Consider the following 23,300-nt stretch of genomic DNA (forward strand, 5'->3'; position numbering starts at 1 on the left):
ACCACAGCTCTGTAGAAGACTGTGCCCAGCTAAGCTGTGCTCTCACGGACCCCTGGCCCCCAGAACTGTGACCGAATACACATGTGTGGACTGAAGTTACGTGGCCACAAGTAACTGACACCAGGTTCTAAGCCTGGTGCATAATGAATGCTCACAAAGGATGGCTGAGCATATCACCACAGTAGACACCTCCACATCGCCCTCCACCAGAGCGGAACTCTACCCGCCTGCAGGATCTGAGCTCCCTGGGGCATAGGACACATTGGTATGTTTACCCGGTGTTGAGCAGTCATTCAGAACTGCAACGATGGGCCAGGCTGGCGCCTGGAGTGAAGATACTGCAGAAGTCCAACCTGTTTCTAGTGGGGAGACAGACATGAAATACACATGATATAGATGATGCTACAGTTACAGATGTCTGTGGGATACAGAGGTTTACACATGCATGGACAACACTGTAACAATCATTGCTCCGTGGGGGGCACTTATGGAGGACCACGCACGGCAGTAAAGGCTTGTATGCAGCATCACACTTCATTGCCAGAGGGACACTAGCATCAGTGTGCCCACTTGATGTGAGGGAAACTCAGACTGGGGAGGTTCACAGACCCAGGGTTCAAGTCCAGTCTGTGCCTCCGGAATCTCCCCTCTCTTCACCATGCTTTCTGCCTCACTTCATTTACCTTTATTAATTGCTTCATTCAGACCCTCTCTGTTTTCTTTGCCACCTAATGGACCCATCGAAGAGACTGGGAGCACTGTGTTAGGAGCCTTGGACTCCAGTGGCTTGGGTGATAATGCGGCCTATGGATCTGCCCCTCTGTTGACTAGCACTCAGGAAGGCTGCCTCAGAGTACATATCAGTTCTCACAAACATGACAGCTGGGGCCACTGAAGGCCTTGGGAGTGTGTAGATCAGTGGTTCTCAGCTGGGGGCATTTGACAATGTCTAGCGACATTTTTGGTTGTCACAGATGAAGGAGATGGTGCCACTGGCATCTAGTGGGTAAGGCCAGGGATGCTGCTAAGGATCCTATAACACATGAGGCCACCTCAAGACAAAGAATGACATGACCCAACGTTGAATAGTCCTGTTTTAGATGAAAGACAAACCCCTTGGAGACGGTGTGTGTGTGTGTGTGTGTGTGTGTGTGTGTGTGTGAGAGAGAGAGAGAGAGAGAGAGAGAGAGAGAACTTGGGAATGAAAAGGAATCAGTCTTTTAGGGCTCACCAAAGGCAGTCATGTCCACTCTAGTGAGAATCACTAAGAGTCTTTTCTTCTGAGTTTGGAAGTCTAGCTCTAAGGTTATTAAAAAAAAGAAATGAAGTTTTCATAAGCAGAGAGTGTAATTAATGGCCACAGGCTGTGAGTGCTTCATTTACACTGAGGTTGCCCAGGTCCCCACTTGCTTTTGTGATACCATTTGTGATAATGCTACCTCCACGGGTCGAAGATCTACCTCTGCTCTAGAAATGAGAATAGCACACTGGGAACAGTTCTGGGGTTGAGGCAAGATTTCTGGGAGCGTGTTTCAGCCATTTCTAAAGAGGAATTCTCTAAAGAAGGTAGAATTTCAGTTGCGGAGTAGACAGGTTCGTTGGTGATCACAGAGAAACCAAGCGTATGTTGAGTGCCTCCCACACACCAGATGCTGCCCTAAGCCCTCTGCATCTCTTAAATCCTCGTAACCACTTTATGAGATGGGAATTGCCATTATGCCCATTTGACAGATGCAAATTGAGGCACAGAGGGGTTCTGGAAGCTGCTTGAGGTCCCCCAGGCCAGATGGGTGAGAATCTGGATTCAAACTTAGGCCAGCTGCCTCCAGGACCCACACCCCAAGGCATCTTCGCCCTATGACCTCCGCAATTGTTATCTACCAGCAACTTTTTTCTCCACATTTAGAAATTCGAGACCTTAATGTAGAATTCTATATGAGGAAATGGATTTTTATTGGCTGGGAATGTTTGGTTCTCAGGTCTGCTATTCATTCAAGTGCCTCTTTGCTCCTTTCCTGGTTCCAAATTGGCCACAAGAGATTGTTTCCCTGTAGACTGTATGAGTTGGTATTCACGTGATGATCCCCTTGGCAAAATGCACTCAGAAGGGTTCCTGTTCTCACTCATGCACATTCCCTCCTGATTCTGTTTCTGTTCCTGATAATTTAGTTTCAAGATCATGTACATAGCCAGCTTTCTCTTTATACACCTAGGACCAGGCCGTCAGCCCACGGCAATTTCATTCTCCATATTATTGTTCCTCCAGACAGAACCAAGAGCTCACTCGTCCAGACCCAAAGTCCTGGGCACATCACAAGATGTGCAGAATTCATGGCCCAAGGGCCTGATGACTCCAGAAACCCCAAATCCATATATGGCTTCATCCGAAGGATTAAAGAGTTTTGATCCTTCATCCTGCTCAGCAAAAGAGACTTTGATTGGCAGAGCCAGAGTCGAAAGGAGTTCTTAAATCAGACTCTTCGTGCCAGAGTGCGAATACATAATCTCACGCGTTTGCCAGGATACACAATACATCATCATCCATAATCATAATACGGCGTCATACATCACCTGCTCATAATAAATAGCGTATCATCTGCTCATAATATTTTATCATATAATATCATGACATCTGCTCACAACAGCATATATTATGTGATCAACACTCAGCATTTCCTCCTAGAAGGCGCGTCCCCGGATATATTTGTTTAAAAAAAAAAAATAGGTACCGCTGACTTTTCTTAGACCGTGGGGAGTATGTCACCGGTCCTGGAGGCGGGCTTGAAAGGAGCTGGAAGGACCGTCACACTACATCGCCTCTAGCTCCTCATCCACGACACGGAGTTGAAGCTAGACAGATGGGAAACACCTTCACGAGCTCACGTCCCGTGACAATAAAGCTGGTTAAGCAGCGGGTACCTAGAAGTTACCTTGTATGCGTGTTTGAACACATGGTCCCCAAATTCTTGGATGTCTCTCCACTGAGTGGGGAGTGTCGGTGTCCTTCCTCTTCGATGTGGGTCTGTAACCGAGGAGACCCATCAAATGGCGAGGAGGTGATGCTGGGCCACCATGAGAAGTCTGAAGCCACCAAACTGGGAGGAAGCCTGAGTCACATGGGGAGACCATGTGTAGGACTCCAGCTGACAAGCCTCTCCTTCGAGGCTCTCCAGCTCCAGGTTCCAGACACACAAGTGAAGATGCTTTCAGATGATTCCCGGCCCCCGGCTGCTGTGTTATCGCCAGCCTTCCCGTGACCCCAGACAGCCAAGGTCCCAGACGGCAGGGAGCGGGCACGAGCCATCCTCACCGGGCCCTATCGGAAGTGCCAGCCCGCAGATTCTGGGTTGTGTTACATCATTACATTGGGGAGTCACTCAGGCAACAAGAGAAGCTAGGACAATATGCCTGGGGGCCACGTAGACAGGCAGATAGTGACAATGATAATAATAATGTCCACATTTAGGGAGGGCTTCTACTACCCTAGGATATGAATGGGATTGTTATCATTTGTGGTTGACAGCTAAGAAAACTGAGGCACATGGATTCAGTCAACAAACAGGGACTAAGAACCTACACCCAGCAGACACTAGCTTGGGGGCTGCCAATTGGATGAAGTAGATGAAGAGCCTTATCACTGCGGGAATTCCATTCTTACAGGGAGAAGCAAAGCATAAAAAAGAAACAGAAAGGGGCGCCAGTGTGGCTCAGTGGTTAAAGTCTCTGCCTTCGGCTCAGGTCATGATCTCAGGGTCTTGGGATCGAGCCCCACGTTGGGCTCTCTGCTCAATGGAGAACCTGCATCCCCCTCTATCTTTGCCTCCCTCTCTGCCTAGTTGTGATCTCTGTCTGTCAAATAAATAAATAAATTCTTTTTAAAAAGTAAAAAAGAAAGAAAGAAACAGAAAAAATCAGCAATGCCCAAGTCAAGAATGCAATACTTGGAGCCCACGAAGCCTGACTCAGGACATAGGGGTCTGCTAGCCATCGAGACCTCCTGGACATGCACGATGGAGAAATGCTTACCCCCACGTACATTTACTATGCCCTGAGATAGACCAAAAGGTGACTCGAGATGCTAACACACGTTGACAACAGTGGTGCTGCCCTCACCGTGACGGACGTCATCCTCCAGAAACCTGGATGGCCTGGGAGCTGGGTAGAAATGCACAGTCTCGGGCCTCCCCCCAGACCTGCTGAGCCAGGCTGCAGCTGAGGAGGTGGTCGGGGTTTGCTGCTTCTAAGTGGAAGGGAGAAAGCATCCCCGGGTCTTTATGGGGGGCCGGCTCACAATGGCAGACAAGCAAGAGTCACACAGGACATGCTCAAATGACAGGGGCACCCAGGTGCAGGTCACCGTCCTCACACACACTCGGTGGGGGACCCTCAGAACTTCCAGAGTTGGACCCTGGCAAATCAGGCATTTCTGTTGTGTTGACAATCGCTTGTCTGGGGGCATCCCGGCACCCCTCCCACCGTGAGAATTTCTATCAGGCTAATATTTTTAAAACAGACTTGTCTTTATTTACTGTATTCTTTAAAATTTCATAGGGAATCACCAAGAAGTGCAATTACCGAAGTATATATGTATTTTTATGCTTGTGTTGAGCATCTAATCTTTTTGTTTCTTAATCCTGTCTTTAAAAAATTTATGTACAAGCCCATACATATTTCCTCGCCGTCACTGCTAGAAATTAGAGACACATATTTACAGAGAAACGCTTGAAAAAATAAAATTAAAAATGACTCAATTCCAGGATTTCTCAGCCTCAGCACGAGTGGGCTGGAGAATTCTTGGTGGCGGGGGGCTGGCCTGTGCGTGGCAGGTGCCCAGCAGTGTCCCTGGTCTCTACCCCCGAGATCCCAGGAGCATCTCCCCTCTGGCACCAAAAAGGTCTCCAGACGTTGTCAAATGTTCTCAAAGGGTCAAATGCGCCCCCAGTTGAGAAACACTGTTCTAGCCTAAAAATCAGGGGCACATCACTCCTGGTCCGGCACCCCCCTCCTGTTCCTTCTTCCCAAGATGCTTTGCTTCGTCAGCAGGCGGGGCAGAGGGGGCAGCTGTGAGTTCACACCTTCTCCTCCCCAGGTCTGCGTGTGCCCCAGTGTGAACTCCTGGGTGAGCGTGTGTGTGTGTGTGTGTGTGTGCAGTACGTGTGCATTATTCCAGTAATTCTTTTATCTTCCTCTCACACCCTGGGCATTATGAACATTCATCAAAATAATTGACGCGGATGAAATTAGCACTTCCTGCTATGTCGGGCAGATAAACTTTGCTGAATATTGATTTCACACAAAGAAAATGACATGTGCTTAGGCCTAACCCTTTATCTGGCCGGGCCAGGGAAATACAGCAGGAGGGGGACGGGCTGGCCGCCGCCGCTGGAGAAGCGGCCATAAGAATTACTTTTATCTCTTCTTCCACAAGAAGACAAGGCAAGATAAGAAGCCAGAGGGAGAAAAAGCACAGCCCCGGGCATTGGGGAAATCCACAGAAGGCGTGGGACAGGGCAGGACTCTGGGGACCGCAGGGACCGAGCTGATGAATTCAGAAGGAGGAACAGATGGAAAATGAGGGATGTTGCTGGGGAAGAAGTGGCTGCAGCCGATCTTGGGTTCAAATCCCAGCCTCGTTGCTAGAATCGAGGGTGACCCAGCAGCTGGGTTGCAGGACTGAGGGGTTGCCTGCGATGCGGGAATCTCAGTGCTAAAACCGGACCATCTCAGGCAAGTCAGGATGGCTGGCCATCCTATGTGGGAGCTGCACAACTTCGGACCCCAGCCAGTGCTGGAGAAATGACCTACCTCGCTGGCATGGGGGGCTGGAGGGGAAAGCCCCCTGGAGTCGTGCAGTGCAGAGCCTCCCCACTCCCATCATATCAAGGACAATTCCAGATCAAGACCACCTCCTCCCAGAAGCCCTCCCTACCTACCCCAGCCCACAGAGACCTCCGTGTGCCATGAAGGCCCCCAGCTTCTAGAAGAAACAGGCAGTTTCTTCTAGGAGAAACTGCCTGTTTCTTCTAGAACTGTATGACTCAGAAGAGGCGGTTTAAGAAAAGCTCACGTCCTCCCCTTCACCTCTGCTTTGGAATCATGAGCTTCTTGTCCCTGCTACCCGCTGGGGCTGGCTGAGTCTCTGAGATGCCCGCGTTAAGAGGGAAATGTTTTTCCTCACGTCACCAAGTTCACGTCACTGAAAGCCTACTATGTGCTGTGCCAGGAGGCACGGGAAGAGGGATAGCTGACAGCCAGCAGCATCCCCTGCCCCCAAGAACTCCGACTGCGGACTCCCCCCTGGGCCCCCTTGGCCAAATGCCTTGTCGCACCCCCACCCCAAAGAGGAAGCAGGCTGGCTATGAGGTCAGACTCCGGGATGGGGTCGCTGCCACTCCCGAGTCACCGCCCAGGGTTCTCGGGACATGTGGGCAGCCAGAATGACGTGCTGGTCTGCTTGCTTTGGAAGGAGAGGACCGGGGACGTCGGCTGGGGCTCGAGAACTGGTCACCTGGAGCTGAACCCCAGCAGCACCTCTGGTTGTGTGGCCAGGAAAAAGCGAAGTACATAAGCTTTCCTTAAGGTGAACGGAGGACACTAGCATTTCGTAAGGAAATACTTAGGTACTTAGAAAGTACTTAATTTTCCTCTACTTCGTCTGATGACTGTGAGGAACGAATACGCTGCTGGTCATCAGGCACTTAGAAGGGTGCCTGGCACAGGCGAGCATTTGCCAGTTTTGTCAAATTAGAGCCGCCGTGTTGTCTGACATGGAACACAATGCGAAGGGCGCCCCGCGGGGTTGTGCAACGTGGATCCCCCCAACCATAACAGAGACGATTCTGGATCAACGTTGCCTCCTCCCAGAAGCCCTCTCTGACCACCCTGACTCCCAGAGGCCTCTGTGTGCCATGAAGGTTCACTGCTCCTCCTGCCTGACTCATTCCAAAAGCATTAGGGAGCCTTCCTATGAGGCCAGAACTGTCTCTCGAGGGGCAGGTAGGGGGCAGAGTGTGCTGGGGGGAGGGGGTACTTGTTTGCAGGCAGGCAGTCCCCCACCCCAGCCTGGGACCCACAGGACCTCTCCCTACTTTCTTCTCTCCTCTCCAGTTAAGCTTGCTGGAAATTCAACAATAACGACGACATCAAAAAGCAACAACAGTAATAATAATGTCTGTCATTGGAGTCCTTTCTGCTGACATAATCCTTAATATTCTGATTGAATCCTAGAGACCCTACCATGACCTGGGCAGTAGTAATCTCATTTCTTGGAGGAGGAAACGGAGTCTCAACAGAAGTGTCCCAGCAGAGGCCACACAGCCAGAGAGCGGTAGAGCAGACCCACACCACGTGGTGTGCCTGAATCCAGAGCCCGGCTCCCCCTCTGAAGCCACACGGGAGGCAGCGACAAGGGTCCAATGGGCCAGGGTTTGACTCCTCCTCCTGCCACATCCTGGTGACCTTGCAAGAAGCCTTTAACCTCTCCGTGTGCCCATTTCCTTACCTGCCTCCATTAAGGAGGATTTATGATCAGAGGGGAAGCAGCCAGCACAGTGCCAAGGACACCGAGGGGCAAGGCAATGGCAAAGAGATGCTCTAGTCGCCATCCTCCCAGAGACAGGGCGCGTGATGGTCGGAGAGCCGGGACGGGGACCGTGCAGCAGCCCCTCTGCCAGGGAGAAGGTAGGGATCAGATCATCCCTGATGTCCCTCTGGCCTGGCTATGTCCTGGCCCCTGCCTCAGCCCCAGTCGTGCCCCACCAGGCTCAGAGACAGGTCGGGTCCCAGATGCTCAAATTCAGTCACCCCTGCAAACATTTCCACGGGCACTGGGCGGCGGCCCCGCCCCCTGGCCATTCCGCACTCGGTGCCCAAGCCTGGCATCCCGACGGGGGGCCATGGGGCTGCGGCTAATTGCAAATCATTTCTCAGGGCTCCCCGCTGTTCAGCTAAATTCACTGGAACTAATGTGTCCCGAAACAAATTTCACAGAAGAGCCCGGGCAATTACATGATGCTTAGTTCCCCTCCCCTCCTCCCCCACCGGAGTCTCCGGGCTGGGGCAGAGAGGACTGACGGCACCGCACATGGATGCAGGATGTCTTCTCAGGGGCCCAGCCCCTCCCCCATCATGCCTCCTCAACATACCTTCTGTTCCTAAATCACGTGGGTCAGCACACCGCCCAGGGTCCTCCTCCGTCCCTCCTCCCCTCCCAACAGCTCCATTATTTCTATCTCTGAGCTTAGTTCACACCTTGATATAAAGACAAGCGCAAGCACTGGCTCTGAAGTCAGATGGGTGGGTTCAAATCCCAGCTTCAATTTCTCCTAGCTGTGTGTCCTTAGAAAATTCAATCAACCTCTCTGAACCTTTGTCTCCTAGTCCTTGAAATGAAGATACCATGATTTAGGGGCACCTGGGTGGCTCCGTGGGTTAAAGCCTCTGCCTTCGGCTCAGGTCATGATCTCAGGGTCCTGAGATCGAAACCTGCAACGGGCTCTCTGTTCAGCGGGGAGCCTGTTTCCCCCTCTCTCTCTGCCTGCTTCTCTGCCTACTTGTGATCTTTCTCTCTTTGTCAAATAAATAAATAAATTTTTTTTAAAAAGATACCATGATTTGGCTGGCATTGGCTGTTGTGAAAACTACTTCATTGGACAAAGGTAGGTAGGATATTCTGTGTGAGTCTGGGCATAGTAGGTCCTCAATAAATATTGATCTGTCTGGCACCTACTTCAATATAATCATTTCAAGGTGATTAGGTGAACATCTGAGAGTCTCAGAATCAATTCAAAACAAGAGGAAGCAGAAAGGAAGAAAGAAATCAAGAAAGACCTAGTCTTGGGGCGCCTGGGTGGCTCAGTGGGTTAAAGCCTCTGCCTTCGGCTCAGGTCATGATCCCAGGGTCCTGGGATCGAGCCCTGCATCGGGCTGTCCACTCCGCGGAGAGCCTGCTTCCTCCTCTCTCTCTCTCTGTGTACTTCTGATCTCTGTCTGTCAAATAAATAAATAAAAACTTTAAAAAAAAAAAAAAAAGAAAGAAAGACCTAGTCTAACCTCCCCAAACAAGGCACCAACACACCCGATCTCTGCCTCCCACCTCCCCATCTCATCCTAGCCTCATCTTTCCAGATTTTTCCCATCAGAATCTCCTCCACCTCCTCCAGGGCCCTGCAGCACTGCCCAGGAGCCCCCCTGAGGGTCTGCTTTCATTCTGCACCTCCACTTGCGTGGCCAACCCAAATCACTCATGGAACTTGGTGGCCACGATGGCTTATGGAAATGGCTCAGGCCAGTTGCTGGAGTCTATTTTCCAGAGTGGCTCTCGTGGTGGGTAGACTCAGATCCTGCGAAGGGAAACAAGAACTTGTGACCAAGTTCTCCAGCAATAGGACCTCCGTGAATGTTTCCTGGAGCTGTGGCAGAGTGGGCTGTCACCCCAGGGCTGCTTGGGAGGCTTTGTCCAAGATGGCACACAGCTGGCCAGCAGATGCTCAATGAGACTATTACGTGTCTGGATTCACATTTTATTTTTCAAAAGTTAGGAAACCCCCAGTCACCTGTGAATAAACTCAAAGTCACACAGAATGAGTGTGTCACGACATAGGTCCAATGAGTAAACTGATGCATATTTACTGAGCCCCTACCACGCACCAGGCCTGGGATGGGGTGCTGAGATGCCAGCTGAACAAGACAGACCCAGTCCTGTTCTTGGCTGACAATGTGGTGGGACAGACACACTAAACAAGCAGAGACATGAATTCGTATCAGGTAGTGTGGAGTAGATGTAAGATAATAAAGATAAGACAAAGAGGGTACAGTGAGTATTCGAGGGCTAGTAGATTGGTGGTCCTGAGATGGGGACTGGAAAGATCCATAGTGGCCTGGGGTCACGCATTCTGGTCAGGACCAGCAAGTGCAAAGGCCCTGTGGTAGAAGCAAGCTGGAGTGGATGGAGCTGAGTGAACAAGGCAGGGAGTGGGAGGGGATGAGATGAGCTGGGCCAGATCATACAGAGGCACAAAGGACCAGATAAGGACCTGGGGCAACCATGCAGAAGTCCTCGCCTCAGGTGGATGTGGGGCGCTGAAGGATGTGACCCAGTCCTGTCCTACAGGGGCTAGCCTCCATGGCAGAGAGGAAGCCACCTGCCCCAGGCCACCCAGCCAGTCACCAGGGAGGTGCTCAGACCAGGCTCTCTGTCATGGTGCAACCACAGAGAGAGCTTGTGGGCAGAGAGCTCCGGCCAAAAAGGGTTTCAGCTTTCAGGGTTCCAGGACTCCCCACTTAAAGAGCGCCTCTAGCTTCTATGCTTCTAGCATATCCTTTCACGATGAGAAAAATCGCCTCTAATTTATCTGCTCCGTAAGTTCCGTATCACTTTGAAGCCCAGTGAGCACATCTGTATTCCCCTCTAGAAATAAAACACTATTTTAAAAACCTAACCTGGGGTTGTTGATGAGGACCCATGTTTCATGGGGTCAGAGTCTGTGTGAGCCATCTCTGGGTCCCACCCGCGCACGGGAAGCACAAGGTAAATTATACGAGCAACAACTCTTTATTTTTAAGGACAGCAAGGATTCCACCTCCTACTACATGCAGAGCAAGGTGCTAAGCAATTCCATTATTTTTTATTTAATCCTCATAATACGGAAGGAAATGGGCTTTGTCCCATTTTACAGCTGGGGAAACTGATGCTCAGAGAGGTGAAGTCACTTACCTAGTGTCACACAGCCCACGGAAGCCAGGACTCAAACTAGGGGGCACTTAAACCCACGTTCTGACATTCGAGGTCTATTTTGAAAGAAAAGAAAAAAGGAATATTTAGAGACAGGAGTCATTTCTTTGGCCATTTGATGCCTCCGTAGACCTTAGATGATTTTCCTGATCCAAGGGCAGGGAGAAGGGGAGCCGATCAGCCGTGGCTGCTGGAGAACTGGCTTCTGCCACTGTGGAGTTTCTGGCCCTCTTGTCTGCCCTGGACTGGTTGTCACTTGTATCCCCAACCCCTCCCATATCTGGCTTCCTTTTTTCTCTTCCCGAGGCTCCCCCGAGACCCCCGCCAGGGAGTGGGGGTGGGAGGCCACCGAGAATATATACACATAGGAGTAAGTTGTCTCCTGCGACCCCACCTGCCCTTGGCTAAATGAATGCAGTGTCAGCCCAGATAATTCCAAAGCCATAAAGATGATATAAAAAAAAAAAAAAAGTGGGGGAGTCGGTGCTGGGGAGGGACGGTGGCGGAGGAGATTACAAAAAAGAGGATGAGCTTAGCTGTGTGGCTTTGGCTCCTTATCTAACCCGCAGCAGGCCTGGCTGGGGGCTGCCTCTCTCTGGGGGAAAGAAGCTGGGCAGCTCTCTCCTGGCCAGCGCCTGCCTCAGCCCTGTCCCACCCCCACCCCCAGTGCAGTGTGGGGGTGCATCACAGCAGGAGGGCAGGGCCAGTCAGTTACGATGGGAGCTGGGGTCCCTGAAGAACTGACCCCAAGACTAGAGGCGGGGCTTGCTGGGGGCCCTGCCTGTCCTGGAGACCCAGGGCAGTGGCCTAGCCAGTGCCGAGGATGCCCCCAGGATGCTAGAGGTCACACTTGGACAGCCGAGTTATTTTTATGAATATTAACTCCAGGAATAGGGCAGGGCAGAGCCTCTAATCACTGTATTCCACCTCCCCATAAGCCTCAGTTTCCCCATCTATACAGTGGGCTCCACAAATATCCCGCCCATGGCATTCTTTCTCAAAGTGTCAGCAGAATGGTTTGTGGGAGGAGGTGGGACAGCACAGGTGCAGAGGCTGTGAGCCCCACTAAGGGTATTGTTCTTTGCCCCGGACAGACGGTCACACGCACACATACACAGACAGAATTAAAGAGGCAAAGAGAGACAGAGGAAGACAGAGTATGAGAAACAGAGAGAAAGAGACAGAGAGATAAGCTGACAACGAGACAGAGGGAGACAGAGACAGATAATCAGAGAGGCAGAGATGGAGGCGGTGAGAAAGAGAGAGATAGACACAGAGATAGAGAAAGAGACAGAGTCGAATAATCAGAGAGGCAGAGAGAAAGAGGGATAACAGAGACACAGAGACACAGAGACAGACAGAAAGAGGGAGACAAGAGACAGGACAATCACAGAGAAAGAGACAGCGCAGAAAAGAGGCTAAGAGAGGGAGACAGAGCAGAAAGAAGGCTCATCAGAGACCCTTACGGGAGGGGTGGGTAGGAAACCAGGAACTCCGTCCCATTCAGCCAGCCAGCTCCCCTGCTCCCAGGACCCCTGTAAGCCTCTGCCCTCTTCCTTCCTTCCCACTCCCCTTCCTTCCTGCCGGTGCTCCTCTCACCGCTCAGAACCTCTCATCCAGCCTGCGCCCCTACTCCACATCCAGGTCCCCATCCCGCCTGCGCCCCCATCCCGCCTGCGCCCCCGCCCCCTCCCTTCTTCCCATCCCCATCGCCTCCCCCCACAACACGGCAGGGTTTTCTGGCGCCTTTGTGGCCGCCCCGAAGTGCGCGGCGACAATGGCGGGGTGACGGGGTTAATTCGCGCGCGGAGGTGGGACGCGCGGGCGCCAGGCCGAACAATGCCCGCGGCGCGCCTTTGAGCGCGGCCATTGTGCGCTGTGTGAACGGGAAATCTGGTCCCCGCGCCCCAGATGCGGGCCGCTCCGGTTTAACCCCCTGTCGCCCTCTCCGCATCCTTGAACTCAGAGCTGCCTGGGGCCGCGGGCGGGGAGGTCACGGCGCGCCCCCGGTCCGGACGCGCGGTGCCACCCGGGGCGCGCCCCTGTCCCTCTCTGAGCCCGCCTCCCCGCCCCCAGACTGCGAGGGCGGCTCTGGCCACCCGACCCGCTCCAGGAGTCCTGAAGGGGGCGCCCGCGAGGTGGGAGGGCAGGCTCGAGCCGGCGGGGTGCTTAGCAGCCAGCGGGTGAACTCGGGTCCCAGTCCCCTGCGACGGGGGGAGATGGGCTCCGACCCACCACCCCCGCCTCCACCCAGGGCAAAAAGTCCAGCTCCGCCAGAATCAGCTGTGTCACCCTGGGGGAGTCACCCACCCTCTCTGTGCCTCCATTTCCTCTCCTACGCGTTATCCTACCTCCCTCACTTTTTCTTACCAGAGCCCGGTGGTGACATGTGTCCGGCCCTAGTGACTCCGCTCTCTGTATGCAAAGCCGGGACCAATGCTGCTAACGTTTCCTGAGTCCTCGCTATGTGCCGGCGGCAGTTCTGATTTCACGATAGGTAGTTTATGGTATTTTACAAACACACTACAGAGATCCTATACAGATGCATATTTATAAACATACAGAAAACGTTTACTGAGCTTCATTATTTGCTGGCATTGTCCTAATGCCTGTTTGCTCATCTATGAAATGGGGACAATGGTCTCTACCCCACAGTTGTACCATGAGGTCCCTGCCTCCTCTTCCAGAAGCTTCTATCCTGGGTTCCAACAGGCCATGAGCCCCTTTCCTCTTTTTCCATGCTCCACGTCCCTAGCAGGGTGATTTCCACCCCCTTAGAGAAAGAGCCTCCCTGACATGACTCAGCCGAGGCTTCCCTCCTCCTCGCTCTCCAGAACGAGACTCTGGACTAAGAAGCGGGGTCCCTGATTGAGTGTGGGGGTGTTGGTGAGGGGATAGGTGGAGGGCAGATGGAAGGAACCCTTTGGCAGAGGAGGGTCTCAAGCCTTGCCCTGAAGAACGTTTATCCCTCTGCTGGTGTTTTGCTCACACTTGCTCATGGTGTGAAGACTGAGGTGATTCTTCTGGAATCATGGATAAGGAAATAGAGGTTCAGAGAAGCTAATCTAGAAACTCTTAACCTCTTCTGGGGGTCACGAACCACTTTAAGATTCTATGGATGCTCCCCAGACCCTCTTTCTAGAAAAAGGTCCTTCTGTCCGCATGCAGAACTTTTGCCTTACCTCCTCAGGGGGCTGCCACGTCCTCCTCTGCCTGCTTTAGAATGTACATGGTAGCCAAAAAAGGAATCCCAAGTGGGAATCCGAGCCTTGGCTTTGCCCGCGCTCACAGTGGCGACTGAACTTGTGGTTCTCCTTTCATAGATTTGTAAGTCAGGCTCAAGATTCTGTGGTATTCAGAATTAGGGAGTGAAAAGTGCGTACACCCAGACCCCACACTGAGGTTTGAGGTAGGGCTCTGTGTGGGTCAAGTCTTTGCGTTTAAATGTCGCATCGCATGTGAGTCTGATGCAGGTGCCCTGGGGGCTGCGTGTGGAGAAAATGCTCCATAATGTTCCTCCAGGTGTCGTCCCCCATCCTTGCTTCCGGCTTCTTCTCCCTTGCTCCCCATCTTTGGCACACTGCCTTTTGTCCCTCACTGACCTTAAGTCCTCTGAAAACCCCCTTCGCAAGAGAGAGTCAAAGCCAAGTCTCTGGGCTCCCTCTTCTCCACGCATAGGGTGGGTGGGCTCTGAAAAGCTCTGGACTGTCTGGAGACCAGGAGCACTCTTCCCAGCAGGTGCCTACAGGGCCCCGCGTGCCGGGACGGGCACAGATGGAGTGGCTCTGGGCTGGGGGCAAGGGGCAGACGCAGCCACCCCTGGAGCCTCAGCTGCCTTGTTATCTCTTCATTGTCTCCCTGTCGCCCCAGCCCACCCCCTCCCCGGCTGCCCTTCTGTCATCTCTCTGTGGCCCCTCTCGGCCAGCAGCCCAACCCCAAACTCCAGAGGGAGCGCCAGAGAGGGTCCCCCCAGGTTTTCCTGCTCTGGGGGCAAACAGAACGGTGGGGGCCATGGGGTGGCAGGGAGGGAGGGAACTTGGCTGGAGAGGCCGGAGATGGGGGTGTTAGAGTCTATCAATCATGCCCCACTGCGTTCCTGTTTAACACACACGTCTCCGACGAGTTGTCAGTGAAACCGTTAATTAATTAGCTAATCCCGCAATGAAGTGGATTCTAAATGGTTCTCCCCCTCCCAGCCTCCCATTTAGATAATTGCTGTTGAGGGATCTTTTGTGAGAGTCATTTTTTTTCCAACGGGGATGGCCCTGCAACACTGAGGGAGATGAATTTAAAGAAGGGGTCAGCGTGCTGTCCCCCAAGATCCTCGTAAGGGAGGGACCCTTCTCTTAGGTCAACGCAGAATCCAGGAAGGGAGTTGGTTATTGGGGTCAGCAGGAAGGGTAGGGAGGGGAAACTGAGTTTTAACGTTGGGGGTTTGCTTTTAATCATTATGATGCTTTGTGGCTCTGCAGGACTCTTCCTGGGGCAGGGTCCCAAGGTAGGTAATAATATTAATAAGGAGAATGATGACCATTGCCACCACGTGTCAAAGGCTAACTATGGGCCAGGCACCCAGTGACACGCTTTACATGCGTGATCTCATTCACCCCCCCTTCACATTTGCTCTATGTACACGTGGGATTATAGAGACTTGAGAAACCGAGGTTCTAAATGGGCAAGTGACCTGCCCAAGGTGACATCTGAGCTCAGCGCCCACACTCTTGAAGATTATGGGATTTTCTTTTTTTCTTTCTTTCTTTTTTTTAAGATCTTATTTATTTATTTGACAGACAGAGATCACAAGTAGGCAGAGAGAGAGTGGGAAGCAGTCTCCTGCTGAGCAGAGAGCCCGATGTGGGGCTCGATCCCAGGACCCTGGAATCATGACCTGGGCCGAAGACAGAGGCTTTAACCCATTGAGCCACCTAGGCGCCCCAGATTATGGGATTTTCTTGAGGTCTGTCCCTTTCCCAGAAGGGAGACCAAGGCCTTTAAAAAAGCAACGTGATTAGCTTTATTTATTTATTTAATTTTTTGAGAGAGAGTGTGTGTACATATGCGAGCAATGGGGGGTGGGGTTGTGGCCGAGGGGCAGAGGGAGAGAGAGAATCTTAAGCAGGCCCCATACCCAGTGCAGAGCCCCATGTGGGACTCACTCGACTCTGAGATCATGACCTGAGCTGAAAATCAAGGGTCAGGCTCTCAATGGACTGAGCCACTCAGGTGCCCCTAATATGATTTAAATCACACAGGAATAGTTAAAAAAAAAAAAATCAGATGAATGATTAAAACCCCAATCTTGTGACTTGTGACTCAAGATTCAATAACCACCTGATCTTCTGTTGACACTGGATGAAAATAATAGAGAAAGCACATGCCCATCCTAGAGTGTAAGTAGGTGGCTTTACCAGTAGCCCTCTCCACTTGTGCCTGCCATCACCTCCCTGCCCCGCCCACAGCCTCCATTCCTGTGGTTTCACTGGGGCTGACCCCACCCTACAGCTCCAGGGCAGGCGCACTGTCCCAACCTGGTAATGAGAGTGTATTTTCCACCAGAAGCCCCTGCATCAGCCATATTGGAGTAGCCAGAGATAGCTACACCACCCTCTCGCTGTTAGAATCATCCGGAAATACCTGTCACCTTTCCTGGGATTACTAACTTGATAAAAATGGCAGTTCTCAGTTGCTGGAAGCCATTTTGCCATGGGGAGTGGAGCCACACAGAGTAACCACAATATCTGACAACCTTCTTTGAGCCCCTTGATCCAGCTATGCCTGAAGCCTGCTACACCTGGATTTATTTTTATTGCTTCATTTATTTCTTAGTTACCTAAGTTTCAGTTGGCATGGCAGATGCTGCTGGTCCCCTATGGGTATCCATTTTTCCTGTCTTCCTTATCAATAAAATCCTGACTTTTTTTTTTTTGAGGCAGTCGTAGAACTAACTGAAATACTTATCTAGAGTTTTTGCAGCTCTAAGTGGCCCAGTGACCCACTTTTAGGCAACAAGATGATTGACAGTGCTTGAGGGATGTCAAGAGAGAAATCTCTTTTCCCTCTCACCCTTTTCCTGTCTGGATGGCAGATGCCAAGCATTTCACTGGATTCCTTGTCCCCTGTGCAAAATAAACCCCTTGCTTGCTTAAGCCTCAGTACTTGCACTTCTGTTCTGTGCAGCCAAACGCAATCCTAATCGGCAGACTGTACTGCAACTGAAAACCCTCTGCCTAATACGGTTCCCCGGAGCTGTAAGGGACGCGAGAAGAAACTGGAAGGATTGGTGGGGGTGGGTAGCTTTGCCTTCTCTCCTTGCTCCAAGATGATCAGCCATTTTTGTTCTCTCCTCTCTATTCCCTTGCAAAGATAGCCATCTGGAAGGACCATAAATTGTAAGTAGATGCGGAAGAAAATTGGCCTTTAACAAGAACCGGCTCTGGGCAAAATTTCAAAATAGGAAAGGTGGAAAAGGCAGGGAAGAACCAGCTCTCCATTCTCCAGGCCAGGAGCCTGTCTGCTCAGCAACCTTCAGCCCAGCTCATGGGTCCCGTCTCCTAGTCTCCCAAGGACCTGTCATCTACCAGATGCTTGCCACTGTGCTTAATTAGTCACTGCCTCCATGCCCGAAGGGGTTCATGGGTCCAGCAGTGCCAGGCCTCTGTGCCTAGGAGGAGCTACTGATGTCCTGGCATGAGGATGGTGGGGAAGCTGGCCATCTAGAGCCGGTGACCTTCAAATTCTATTTCAGGGTTGGCTGCCAGAGCCTGGCCTGAATGCAGCACGGGACTGGTCTGCCCCAGGAGGCTCTGGGATGGAGCTGGCCGCACTGGGAGCCAAAGTGCTGGGAAGGTGGTTATTTGTTTTCAGAGATGTCTTTCCAGCTGCAGCTTCTGCAGAAAGACCTGAGCTCAAGTCTTAAAATCTCAGAGGGAGAGAACCCTAGAACCGTGTTATTTTAGAATTTTAGGAGAATCAACAATAGCACCTTAGAATGATAGGATTTTGTCATGTTAGAACAAGAGAATCTAAGATTCTAGCTTTATAGAAGCTTAGAACGGTAGAATTTTAGAATTAGAGAAATCTTTGAAAATTGAGCCGGCTAAAGTCTTATGGCCCTCCATTTATAAAAATCCCAGGACCGTGGGGCGTCTGGGTGGCTCATTGGGTTAAAGCCTCTGCCTTCCGCTCAGGTCATGGTCCCAGCATCCTGGGATTGAGCCCCCTATTGGGCTCTCTGCTCAGCGGGGATCCTGCTCCCCCCAACCCACCTCTTGCCTCTCTGCCTACTTGTGATCTCTGTCAGGTAAATAAATAAAATCTTGAAAAAAAAAAAAGGCTCAGGACCATGAAGTTCGAGAAAATGTAATGAGTAAAATCCTAGAACCACAGACTTTTAGAACATCAAGCTAATTAACTTTAAAAATACTAGCTTCATGATGCCTTATGTTTTGGAAGTCTTAGAATTGTGTTAGATCAGAGAAACATGGAATTTTAGAATAGTAAATGGACTTTCAGAAGGAAATGTATTATTACATGTGAGAATTCTTGAATTCTGAAATCTCAGAATGATGGGCTTTTAGAGGTCAAGTCGTTAGATTCACAAGGAAGGTAGCACTCATCCTAGGTTGCTTTCTACCCAAGGCATCAGTCACTTCTCCAGTAACCACAACGGGAATCCCCAACCCACTGCATCGTAGCAGTGGGGCCTGGCACAGATTGGGTGTTCAATAGATGTGAGAAAGTGAATTTTTTTTTTTTTTTTTTAGTGGAATCATTCAAAGGAGGTATGGGGGGAAATACAGTGTATCAAGAGAATGCAAAGACCAACCCCAGACTGCGAGAAAATGCTTGCGAAAGACACATCCAGTAAAGGACTGTTGTCCAAAATATACAGAGAGCTCAAGACTCAACAATAAGAAAACAGGCAACCAAATTTTTAAAAATGGGCCAAAGACCTTAACAGAGACACTCACAAAAGCAGATACACAGATGGCAAATAAGCACATGAAAAGATGCGCCCCGTCCCATGTCATCGGGGAAATGCAAATTCAGACAAGATACTACGACGCACCTATTAGAATGGCTAAAATCCAGAACGCTGATGAGGCCAATTGCCGGAGAGGAAGGAGAGCCGCAGAGATTGTTATCTGTCGCCGGCGGGGACGCAAAATGGGACGGTCGGTGTAGTGGCTTCTACAAAGCCAAACGTGGTCTTACGCCTGCACGACACTTGCACGTGAATACAGCAGCTTTATTCATCATTGCTAAAACTCGGAAACCACCAAGACGTTCTTCAGTAGGGGACTAGACAGACAGCAGCACATCTATGCAGTGGAACGGTACTCAGCGACAAACAGAAGTGATCTATCAATCCACAGAAAGACACGAAGAAACCTTAAACATGTATTCCTGAGTGAGAGAGAAGCCAGTCTGAGAAGGCTATAGGCTATAGGATTCCATTTATATGAGACTCTGGAAAAGGCAAAACCAGAGAGACAGCCAGGGGCTCCTGGGCTGGGGCAGGGCGTATAACACAGGAAACTTTTTAGGGCAATGAAACTATTGTGCTTAAAGCTATAATGGTGCATACATGGCATTGTGCATTCGCCCAAACCTTTAGAACTTTACACCACACGCAGAATGAACCTTAAGGTATACAATGTATAAAAAATTCATTTAAGGGATGCCTGGGAGGTTCAGTGGGTTAAGCATCTGCCTTCAGCTCAGATCATGATCCTGGGGTCCTGGGATCAAGTCCTACATCAGGCTCCTTGCTCAGGAGGGAGCCTGGTTCTCCCTCTGCCTCTGCCTGCTGCTCCCTCTGCTCTCTCCCTCTCTCTCTCTCTCTAACAAATAAATAAATAAATCTTAAAAAAAAAAACTCATTTAGGAGATTGGGGGCCCTAAGATAGATGCAGAATATGACGAAATAGCCTGTGTTATACATGTATGGAACATTTATGGATGGAATGTACGGAAATGTATGGAACGAACTCACCGTGGGAGTTTGCGGGTGGGGTCAGATAACTTTGGAATTTTGGAAATGAATAGCGTCAGTAAGGCTGAGGGCAGCCAGGACGGGACGTAGGCACGGTGTCTAGCTGTTCAAGTCGTTCCCACGGTGGGGATGGGCTGGCAATTCTGAGCCCACTGCCCGTGCCCCCGGGGGCTTAACAATGAAGCCAATGGATGGCAGAGGGTGGGGGGCCAGCATTCTCACTGTGGGAGCGGGAGGTCTCAGAGAAGCAGGAGGAGGAGGCAAGAGTGATCCGTGCAGTGATCTCAGGAAATCTAAAGAGAGGGTAGACTTCATTTAATAATAATGGATCGATCTTGGTTCATTAATTGTGACAAGTGTATCACACTAATGTATGATGTAAATACAAGGAGGAGAAACAGTGAGGCATCTTTGGGAATCCTCTGTACTGTCTTGGCCCTTTTCCTGTAAATCTAAAACTCTTCTAAAATTTCAAGTTTATGTTCTGAAAACAAAACAGAGAGAATGACTGACACATGTTCATCAACAGAGGAAGCAATAAACAAACTGTGGTCTATCCATACAACGGAATAGCAGTCCTCAATAAGAGGAACAGGGGCGCCTGGGGGGCTCAGTTGGTTAGGCGCCTGGCTCTTGATTCTGGCTCAGGTCATGATCTCAGGGTTGTGGGATCCAGCCCCATGCTGGACTCTGTGCTGTGGGGGGTCTGCTTGAGGATTCTCTCTCTCCCTCTCCCTCTGCCCCCTCCCCCTGCATGTGCTCTCTCTCTCTCTCTAAAAAGAAATAAGTAAATCCTTAAAAAAAAAAAAAAAAACAAATAAAGCGGAACGAACTATACAACTACATTGATGAACTTGCCAAGCATTAGGTCAAGGGCAAAAAGACAGACCAAAACAGAGTAGCGATCTGATGATTCCATTCACGCCCATCAATTTCAGGAAGTGTGGACTCATCTGGAGTGAGAGCAAGCCGGTCTGTGGGTGCCCGCCTGGGGATGGGAGGGTAGAGAGAGACAAGGGGGAAGAATCACAAGGAGGGAACCTTGGCAGGTGATGGGTATGTTTGTTACCGTGATTGTAGCCATGGCTTTACAGGTGTGTGGTGTATCAAAAGTGACTAGGCTGTGCGTTTTAAATATATGTAATTGCTTGTCAATTACACCTTGATAAAGCTGTTTTCAAAAGTGACTGTGTCTAAAAAGATATACTAAGGGAATAATGGTATTTATGGCCTAAGTGTGAGGGGGAACATTCAGGGCCCCCCACCGCCGGACAGTGAGGCTGGGAGCCCGTGCCTCTTCCTTCCTTGAGGGAATCAGCCCCTTGCTCACGGGACCTCTGATGGTTAATTCCTCTTTTCCCCCGGGGGAGTCCTGGGAAACCAGGCCTCATTAGCTGAGGGCCCGGCTCACGGAACTTCATGTTTGTTAAAGATTAATGGGGTGTCTCCAGTGTGAGAGCTGAGGGGTCTTCTGGCCTCGCTTCTTCCAAATCAGCCCCCTGCCATGACTCGTCATCAGTCACGGGGGAGACGGCCACCGCCTGGGAGCCGGGGACGGAGGGTGGTGAGAGCTAATGGACCTTCTCTGCCGGCCTCATGATTCCCTCTAAAGGCCGCTGGCTTGGAGTCCTGGTTCTTTTTTAACACAACCGAGAACTCAACCGCCCCCAAAGCGGGTGTTTCCCTTCAAAGCAGTCATGTGGGAGGCTCCAAGCTTCCTGCCACCTTGGAGGGCGGTGGAGACGACTTCTCTGTTGAGGGCATCCCCAGAGAGCCTTGTCTTTGGTCCGTCTCCCACTTACGAAGCAGGCCTTCCTCTGACCGCCAGATTTCTTTTCTGGAAACAGACACGAGTCAGCTGCCGTCCGAACACGTGCATCTTTTCCTTCACATCTGGTCACGTCTGTAATTTCTCATTGCAGGTTTCTGAGCTCCATGAAGGCCTGGACCTTGTCTGGCTTTGTTGCCCACTGTCCCGGCATCGAGCACTGCCTGGCATACAGTCGGCACTCAATAATTCTTTGTCAAATGAATACGTGAACAGGTTATCTCTCTCTACAGTAGGAGAACTTCCAAGGACAATTCTCTCCATGTCCATCGCTGCCACCACTGTCGTTCACGCCTCCCTGTGTCTCCCCTGGACACCAGAGACAGCCCTCCCCCAGGACCCCCTGCTTCCTGCTTTGCTTCCAACCCCAACACATAGCAGCTTTTTTCTTTTTTTTTTTTTTAAAGATTTTATTTATTTATTAGACAGAGGGAGACAGATCACAAGTAGGCAGAGAGCCAGGTGGAGAGAGAGGAGGAATTAGGCCTCCCACTAAGCAGAGAGCCCGATTCGGGGCTCGATCCCAGAACCCTGAGATCATGACCTGAGCCTATGGCAGAGGCTTTAACCTACTAAGCCACCCAGGTGCCCCACACAGCAGCTTTTTAAAACTGAAACCAAACTGTGCAAATTTGCTAGCTCGAAACCAACCAATGGCTTCCCTCAAGAATTTATTAGATTATTATTAAATTATAAAGAATTTATTCCCTCAGAATAAAACCTACACTCCTGTCCCTGGCCCCCAGCCACCTCCCCCATCCGTCCCGCCATCCCTGCTAGCTCCCTGCCCTCCAGGTGATCTGAGCTCCCTACAGCCCCCCAAATGCATCCAACATATTCCTGCCTCAGTTTCTCCAGCCTTACTGACCCCTCTGTCTGGAGCCCTCCCCCACGCCCCACACCCATGTCCCACTGTCAGCTCATTCCCAACTCAGGGCCCTCACACCCTCTGCCTTCTCTCTAAAACCCTCCCCCCATGCACAGATCTGAGACCAGGGCGGGTACCTCAGGTGCAAACTTAGGGGGCAGCTGCCAAAAACCTCAGGGCCCCAAGATAAATAAAAGTTTGAAGAATCAAAATTAATACGAAAATCCGTGATGATCCACGCGTCCATCAACGGACGCCGGGTAAACGGAATGTGGTGTATCCCTCCCATGGTCAATGACTTGGCCAGAAGAAGGAACGCCGTGGGAATGTGGTGTATCCCTCCCATGGTCAATGACTTGGCCAGAAGAAGGAACGCCGTGTCGACCCATGCGGCTGCATGGAAGAACCTAGGACACATTTTGGTAAGTGAGAGAAGCCAGACCCAGAAGGACCACATGTTGGATTCGTGCGCTTCTAGAACAGGCAAGTCCACAGAGACAGAAAGCAAATTCCTAGCTGCTGGGGGGCTGGGGGGGTGGTGACTGCTTAGTGGGTATGGGGTTTCCTTGGGGGGCAAAGAAAATGTTCTGTAATTAGTGGTGATGGTTGCACTGTACTTTGAGTGGCCCCACATCAACTGAATTGTACATTTAGAATGGTTAAAATGGTGAGTTTCAGATTATAGGAATCTTATTTCCACTTTTAAGAATCTATGGCAGACACAGTAACATCTTAAATAAAGACCGATCTGTGTCCGTACTGCGCTGAGCCACACCAGGCCGGCGGCAGGGGGTAAAACCAGGCGCACGGACTTGTGTCCTTCCACCTTCCTCAAGCCCGAGCTCAGATGGCCTCTCTTGAAGCCGTACCCGCTGAT

This window comes from Mustela erminea, chromosome 13 (assembly GCF_009829155.1).
Source record: "Mustela erminea isolate mMusErm1 chromosome 13, mMusErm1.Pri, whole genome shotgun sequence".
Taxonomy (NCBI): Eukaryota; Metazoa; Chordata; class Mammalia; order Carnivora; family Mustelidae; genus Mustela; species Mustela erminea.